The sequence below is a fragment of the Rhinatrema bivittatum genome, chromosome 19 (assembly GCF_901001135.1).
Source record: "Rhinatrema bivittatum chromosome 19, aRhiBiv1.1, whole genome shotgun sequence".
NCBI classification, from domain to species: Eukaryota; Metazoa; Chordata; class Amphibia; order Gymnophiona; family Rhinatrematidae; genus Rhinatrema; species Rhinatrema bivittatum.
In genome coordinates this window covers 32,408,680-32,416,713 of record NC_042633.1, presented here as the reverse complement: position 1 = coordinate 32,416,713, position 8,034 = coordinate 32,408,680, and the positions used below count along the sequence as shown (strand labels likewise).

At 47.8% G+C, this 8,034-nt stretch overlaps 1 long non-coding RNA gene across 1 annotated transcript; it reads right to left on the bottom strand.

Moving 5' to 3' along the window:
* Positions 1–2,001: 2,001 nt before the first annotated feature.
* LOC115080524 lies at positions 2,002–4,835 on the bottom strand. Its single transcript, XR_003853589.1, has 3 exons — positions 4,738–4,835; positions 3,391–3,485; positions 2,002–2,950 (listed from the first exon to the last, which is right to left on the bottom strand). It is a non-coding gene; the product is annotated as an uncharacterized LOC115080524 (long non-coding RNA).
* Positions 4,836–8,034: the final 3,199 nt, after the last annotated feature.

The following is an 8,034-nucleotide window of genomic DNA, read 5'->3' as shown; positions in this document are numbered from 1 at the left end:
GTTATCTCTGATTTCATTTAACTGTGTAAGTGAAATGAAAAATTCAATAAATAAAGAATTTAAAAAAAAAAAAAAAAAAAAAAGAGATGAGATCCCTTAGGCTCTTTTCATAAACAAATAAATCTCGCGGACAGCTCAATATTAAGAAGTCCACCACTGGAGTGCTGTGTCCGGTTCAGGGCCCCACAGGTCCTTTCCATCCCTTTCTTTCTGTGATTCTAGATGACCTCCTGAGGTCCCCTTCCCTCCTATCTTTCTGTGATTCTAATGACCTCCTGAGGTCCCCTTCCCTCCTATCTTTCTGTGATTCTAGATGACCTCCTGAGGTCCCCTTCCCTCCTATCTTCCTGTGATTCTAGATGACCTCCTGAGCTCCTGTTTCTCTGTGATTCTAGATGACCTTCTGAGGTCCCCTTCCCTCCTGTTTCTCTGTGATTCTAGATGACCTTCTGAGGTCCCCTTCCCTCCTGTTTCTCTGTGATTCTAGATGACCTCCTGAGGTCCCCTTCCCTCCTATCTTCCTGTGATTCCAGATGACCTCCTGAGGTCCCCTTCCCTCCTATCTTCCTGTGATTCTAGATGACCTCCTGAGGTCCCTTTCCCTCCTATCTTTCTTTGACTCTAGATGACCTTCTGAGGTCCTCTTCCCTCCTATCTTCCTGTGATTCTAGATGACCTCCTGAGGTCCCCTTCCCTCCTGTTTCTCTGTGATTCTAGATGACCTTCTGAGGTCCCCTTCCCTCCTGTTTCTCTGTGATTCTAGATGACCTCCTGAGGTCCCCTTCCCTCCTATCTTCCTGTGATTCCAGATGACCTCCTGAGGTCCCCTTCCCTCCTATCTTCCTGTGATTCTAGATGACCTCCTGAGGTCCCTTTCCCTCCTATCTTTCTGTGACTCTAGATGACCTTCTGAGGTCCTCTTCCCTCCTATCTTCCTGTGATTCTAGATGACCTCCTGAGGTCCCCTTCCCTCCTGTTTCTCTGTGATTCTAGATGACCTTCTGAGGTCCCCTTCCCTCCTGTTTCTCTGTGATTCTAGATGACCTCCTGAGGTCCCCTTCCCTCCTATCTTCCTGTGATTCCAGATGGCCTCCTGAGGTCCCCTTCCCTCCTATCTTCCTGTGATTCCAGATGACCTCCTGAGGTCCCCTTCCCTCCTATCTTCCTGTGATTCCAGATGACCTCCTGAGGTCCCCCTTCCCTCCTATCTTCCTGTGATTCTAGATGACCTTCTGAGGTCCTCTTCCCTCCTGTTTCTCTGTGATTCTAGATGACCTCCTGAGGTCCCTTTCCCTCCTATCTTCCTGTGATTCCAGATGACCTCCTGAGGTCCCCTTCCCTCCTATCTTCCTGTGATTCTAGATGACCTTCTGAGGTCCTCTTCCCTCCTGTTTCTCTGTGATTCTAGATGACCTCCTGAGGTCCCTTTCCCTCCTATCTTCCTGTGATTCTAGATGACCTCCTGAGGTCCCTTTCCCTCCTATCTTCCTGTGATTCTAGATGACCTCCTGATGTCCCTTTCCCTCCTATCTTTCTGTGACTCTAGATGACCTTCTGAGGTCCTCTTCCCTCCTATCTTCCTGTGATGCTAGATAACCTCCTGAGGTCCCCTTCCCTCCTATCTTCCTGTGATTCTAGATGACCTCCTGAGGTCCTTTCTGCTTTCATTTTCTACAAGTTCATGTTTGTCTGTCCTACCACGCAGTACTAAATCCTCAGGAAAACCTCAGAAGCCATGCTATGGCTTTCTGATGGGAGCCAGCTGGATGTCTCGCCCGATCTCCTCACGTAAACTAAAACACAACCACTACATAGTACTTAAAATAGGGCACAAAGGTTTATATGTTACCAGGTAAAAGCATTTATTTTATTCTTTTACACTTTGAAAATATGTTCCATGCGTCCTTATAAATAGTCTTAAGATTTAACATGTTTTTTTTTCAATTTTGTCTTCTTACATTAAATATTAAACATCACAAAAAAAAACCGGATACGATTTAGGAAAAGGCTTGAATAGACAGCAGAAGTTTCACAAATCAGACCCAGTGTGTAAAGGATAAGGACAGGAGTCATGGTGTCATCAGTCGGACCCTTTCTTCTGCACGTGCTGTGTCCTCTTTGCCACTCTATATGTGGGACATATACTAGGACCCAAGGCTAATAGTTCTGATGCTCACCGTAGGGTAAGTTTGGCCAACAAGTTCCACATTTATCAGGGACAGACTTAAGTCGATCCTGGTTTTAAACACCTCCCCACTGGCATGATTTGACTTATATTCTAGTGCTGCTGTTGCCAGTAACTACAGTCACAATCTTGTCACCCCCATGGCCAGCCATGGTCGGTGACCTCAGTCATAGTATTGTCACAGCACAGTCGTCAACTCCCAGTTATGACTGATGACCGCCAGTCACAGTATTATCACACCAGGGTTAAGTCATTCCCAGGCATGGTTGGTGAACCCAGTCAGAGCATTGTCACTCAATGGTCACAGCATCATGGCGATGCAGTCAGTCATTTCTTGTCACAGCCGAACGTGTTACCCTGGTCGAATAGTGATAGATGTAATAGGCATCAACTGGAAAAGGCTTCGAGAAACGAAGCTAATGGCTAATTAATACAGTCTTTCAGCTTTCGATTTGATTTAGATGGGACGCGGGGTGCATGACGGAAGGTGGGGAAGGGAACAGCACTTCTTTGTGGTAAAGCTCAGGTTATAAGGGGCTCCTAGAGATAAACTATATGGGTAGCGTCAACACTGGGGTCTGTCTACACATTCTCAAAGCTGCCCCTCCGGTCTTCGGCTCCATTGTCCCTGGAGCGTTCGGTCCTAGATTCTCGGGGCTCCCTCATTTCAAAGTTGCTCGCTCTACTGCCCCCAAAGGCCAAATGTGGCCGGTACATGCCGACGCCAACACCTCCAGAAATTGCGGGAAGATATGACGATGCCACCTGTGGTTAAAAAACAATAACTATTAAAAGATCACAGATTGCTATGACTCCCCTTTTACCTCCGGCTGTCCTCAGGGAGCCGTGGCGTACAGTCTGCCTTGTTGTTCCCCAATACAGCTTCTCTCCTCACTCCTTCCCCTTCTGGCTGTCATCAAGAAACCACTGCACACAGCATCTCGCATTGCTCTTTTCCATCTGGCTCTCTTCAGGGACTTATTGCGTTTCTCTTTACTCCTCTCAAATCCAGTTCTCAGCAGAGAGTAACTGTGCCCAGGCTTCCTTCTTTCACCAACACCCCCCCTTTCTCTTTGTCTCCACCCATCTGGCTCTCATCAGGGAGCCATCACGCAAAAGCTCTCTCCTCACTACGTCTTCATCGGTATCTCATCGGGGAGCCATCTTTCATGGTCTTCCTCCTTGGGGATGGGAAGAGCTCTTACCGTGAAAGCGACGCACATGAGCAGCATCAAGCCGAGTACGACAGCGAGAGTGATGAAGACAATAGCCACAGCTGACAAACGCGTTCCCCCAGCTTCTGTAGGAAAAGACAAGAGAGAAGAAGAAAGCCACAGAATTATCATTGCAACCGCCATTTACCACGTAGCAGCTCAAGTGCCCACGTACGATATTGTAATACTGCCCTGCAACCACCTCGGGGGGGCGGAGGGTTCACGGCCCTGGCTGCATGCACCTCTCCTGCAAATGTTGACACCGGTAAGGAAAAGTGCTTGAAAATTTAAAAAAAAAAAAAAATATGGGTGGATTAGCTGCAGATTTGGGGTGAGCTGGTTTCGAAAGCAGGGGGTCAGCGAAAGGCGCGCCAATAAGAGAGCGTCCTGGGCGGTCTGTCCAGCCACCCACTGTGCTTGCGTTTCTCCACCCTCAGACGGGTCTCGCTTGGCAGCGACTATTAAAACAAATGGTGGCGCCAGGGATAAAGTGCTTGCAGAGGTTTTTGAATCCGCTCCCGGGACGTCTCTCCAGAAACAGGCCAGGTTTCCAGGACATCCCCCACAACAGAGAGTCCTAAGATATATCCGTATGGCCTTTTTGGCCTGAGGAACTGGGGTTCATTGCCACATTGCGGTGGCCCTGAAAACCAGGCCCTTGTTCTTAAGCGCCACAGCCTCTGCCTTGCGCCTTTTTCCGAGCTCTCCCGGTTACTATATTTTTTTTTAATACTAAAATATGTTATTCTTATGCTTCTATGCCATTTTTGGTTTTCAACTAAAAGGTGCGTACTTTTATTAGGGTCAAGACCCCAGTTGGGTTTAAAAAAAAAACCAAAAAAACTTGCAGATGCCTTTTTCTTCATTCTGTTTGATTACTGCCTGGGGCAAGTCCTAAGGACCAGTACAGCAGGGACGGCCCCTTTACCTGCTGAATGTGACAGTCACATATTTCCAGCTCTTGGAAGAGGAGAGGGGAGGCAACAGGAGCAGGAGCAAGCAATAACATTTCATGCTGTGCCAAGGGGACATCGATGACATCACAAGAAAACAAAATGGCGGCCTCCACGGTAGACAGGGGGCTGTCAACTGGCTCCATTACTTTTTTTTTTTTTTTTCAGGACAAGCCGATTCGGTCCCGGTTTTCATCCCCACGGTGCGCACGGACTGTAGTCCAATTTTTATTAGCGTCCGTGCAAAGTGACGGGATCGGCCTGCCTTGACTAAAAAAATGACCGGGACCCAGCTGGCGAATGTTACAGTAGCTGGGTTTGTGTGGGTGATGGGGGGGTTTCTGCAGTGCGCACAGCCAAGACGCTCTCTTCAGCTGGAACTTACCGCTTGCAGCGATGGTACTGGTTCCCGGGCTGGCGGTGGTGGTGGTGCTGGTGCTGCTGCTTCCGCCTCCTGGGCTGACGGTGGTGGCGCTGCGGCTTGTGCCTGTAGAATATATATGGGGGGGAGGGGAAAGATGTCAGTGACCATCTCGAGCTGCGACTCCTCCTCGGCCAGTTGTCCTGGTCAGCACTGGAGCCCGTGACTTTAGTCAGCCCCTAGGAGAAGTTTCTCCTGGTGGCTTGCAGCAGCTCCGACTTCTCACTACTGGAGGGTGGGGCAGTACGTGGGTCCCCCGAACCACGTTTGGGGATTCTCGGTGAGCTCCAGTTGCGTCTGTCTCATAGGGGTCACTAACTATTCGTTTGGCTGGGCCCTCTTTGTTTGGTGCGCGGCTTCTCGAACCTGCACCCGGGGGGGGGGGGAACGACGGCCAGTCGGGATTTCAGGAGATCCGCGGCGAATTGCGCATGAGATAAATTTGCATGTGCCGAGTCTTCATGGTATGCAAATGTATCCCCTGCATATATATCCTGAAAACCTGACTGGTCCCCAGGGCCGATTTGGGGAAGCCCTGGTTTAGGGGGGGGGGTTCAGAGATTCCCGAGATGTGTGATCTTTGCCAAAAGCAATGTTTCTCCATGGAGCAAAGGTTTTATCTCCTCGCCATTTCATGCACTTCAGCTGTACTTATATCCGAGGGGTCACCCGAGTTTCTGAGGCTGCCTCGGTTCTGTGTAACTGGCCTGAACCCTGCCAGGAAACTTATCCTGCTGCGAATCTATTCCAGGGCACACAGGTTAATTCAAGGAATGGCTACTGCCCTCTAGGAAAGCTGCAGTTTATTATTTCTGTCTGCATTAGACATCTGCATAAAATATTGCCTCTTCTTATAGCGAAGGTTTCAAAGAGTAAATCTGGAGCACTGGTTTTACACCAGATTTTAAAACAACTCACCCATTACGTCCAGGTTTATAATGTCTCTAATAGGAGTAGGGAGAGGTGAACTTACTAGTTCCAGTGGTAGACGTTCCTGTAATTGATGCAGTGCTACTACCACTGGTGTTGCCACTGCTTGTTGCAGCAGTAGTAGATGTTGCAGCAGTGGTAGATGTTGCAGCAGTAGTAGATGTTGCAGCAGTAGTAGATGTTGCAGCGGTGGTAGATGTTGCAGCGGTGGTAGATGTTGCAGCAGTGGTAGATGTTGCAGCAGTAGTAGATGTTGCAGCAGTGGTAGATGTTGCAGCGGTGGTAGATGTTGCAGCAGTAGTAGATGTTGCAGCAGTGGTAGATGTTGCAGCAGTGGTAGATGTTGCAGCAGTAGTAGATGTTGCAGCAGTGGTAGATGTTGCAGCGGTGGTGGTAGTTGCAGCGTTGGTGGTAGTTGCAGCGGTGGTGGTAGTTGCAGCGGCAGTGGTGGTAGTTGCAGCGGCGGTGGTAGTTGCTTCAGCTTCTAAACGGATCCCTGCATTGGTGAAGAATAACATACTAACATAGCAGATGACAGCAGATAAAGACCAAATTGGCCCACCTGGTCTCCTATTTCCTCTCTTACACCTTGTACTCGCTAAGCGACCTCCAAGAGCCTGTAGCAAAGATGAGGCAACTGCACACATAGGCAGCATTCAAAAGCATTGCTTATTCACAGGGACATCAGCTACAGGAAAAAAAAACCCCACATCCTGAGCTTTGTGCTGCAGGGTCACTCTGCAGTAACTGAGTGTAAACTGCAGCAAAACCTGAGCCGGTAATCGCAGAGGCAGCCGCACATATATGGGCAACACGAGACCCAAGAGAATATTTTGAGGTCACCCCATATCCCACGCTTTGGCTGTTAAGCGCGTCTGCAGACACGAATATATATTAAGATTCTGCATCAGAGATCCCTCTGGATAAATGAAAGAGGAATGCTAGATGACAAGGGTGGACTACCCGATGCGTTTCTGGGCAGTAAGGAGTTGGATATACTGGAGTCCTTATTATAGCTCCCATCCTCTGAGAAATGCAGCCTAATCCTTTCCTTATCAGACGCAGTTTCTAAAGTTCACTAGGTGAAGAAGAAATGGTCCTAAACACGTGAGATTATATGAATACCTCAGCTCTGGGCCATGGTTATTGAACTCTCCCAGCACTATAAAGCCCGCTGCGATTATTCTATCTCAGGCACCGAGCAGCATATTTCTCAGGATGAGTGTGCAGTATCATAGAATGGTGGACTACAAAATCACCAGCACCAGTCGGCACATTTCTACAGTGTCTGTGCTGTAGATTAGAATAATGGATCATTCCATCACAGGCATGGCTCACAATTCCAATGGTGCCTGTGCCGTACAACAGAATAGTGTATTACTCTATCACAGCACAGGTCAGCGCCTCCCTCATGGTGTCTGTACTGAAGATTAGAATAGAAGATCATTCTATCATGGGCATCAACCAGTGTGTTTTTTCACGGCATCTATGCTGTACAATAGAATAGTGGATTTTTCCATTTTATGGTATACGCCTGATATTCTAAGATCTTCATCTCACTTTTCCCATTTGTACACATCGCAGATAAAAGGACAGTGAAATTCCATGAATTCCTACAAATAAACTTATTTTCTTTGCTGTATAGCATATCCTTGACTGGTAATATATAACCTAACCTACAAGGTATCTTTCTTAGCCAATAATTTTTTACAACTTTATACTGCACTGTTTCTGGAAAACCAATGTCTCAAACTCTTCAGTTCATACAATTTATCTGGGGTTAATCTCTTACCTGATTGTAGGCACAGAGCAATAAAGATAATTATCCTAAACCTGGAAATAATTCTTCTGGGATCCATGATGTCTCTGGGCTCGTGACCTGGTGTCCTGGCTCGTTAACACAAACTCACAAATCACTCCCATGGGCAGGCGTTTTTATAGAAGGATGGAACAGCCTCGCATACCTCCAAGCTCCGCCAGGCACGTGTGACTCAGGAATTTTTCTCCATGAGTTGTGCCATTTTTTTTTTTTTTTTGCAAGAACTGAATTTGGGCACCTGCAGACGACTTTGCAAACCCCAGTTAATTAAATTAATGACATTTAGTAGAGTGGAAAGGAAGGCGTGACAAGGTAGGAGAACTATGTCACCTGAAACTCCCGGGAGTTGCTTTTGCTCGGGGGCCCATTCCCAAGTGTTTCCTCTGCTGAATGTCATTTACCTGATCCCAGGTGGGGAAATCGCGAAAATTTAAAGCGCGGTGATTCTGATAGCTCGGCGGGCAAGTTTGATTGGACTAACCATGCCACGTAGCAAGAAAAAGACGAAGGTT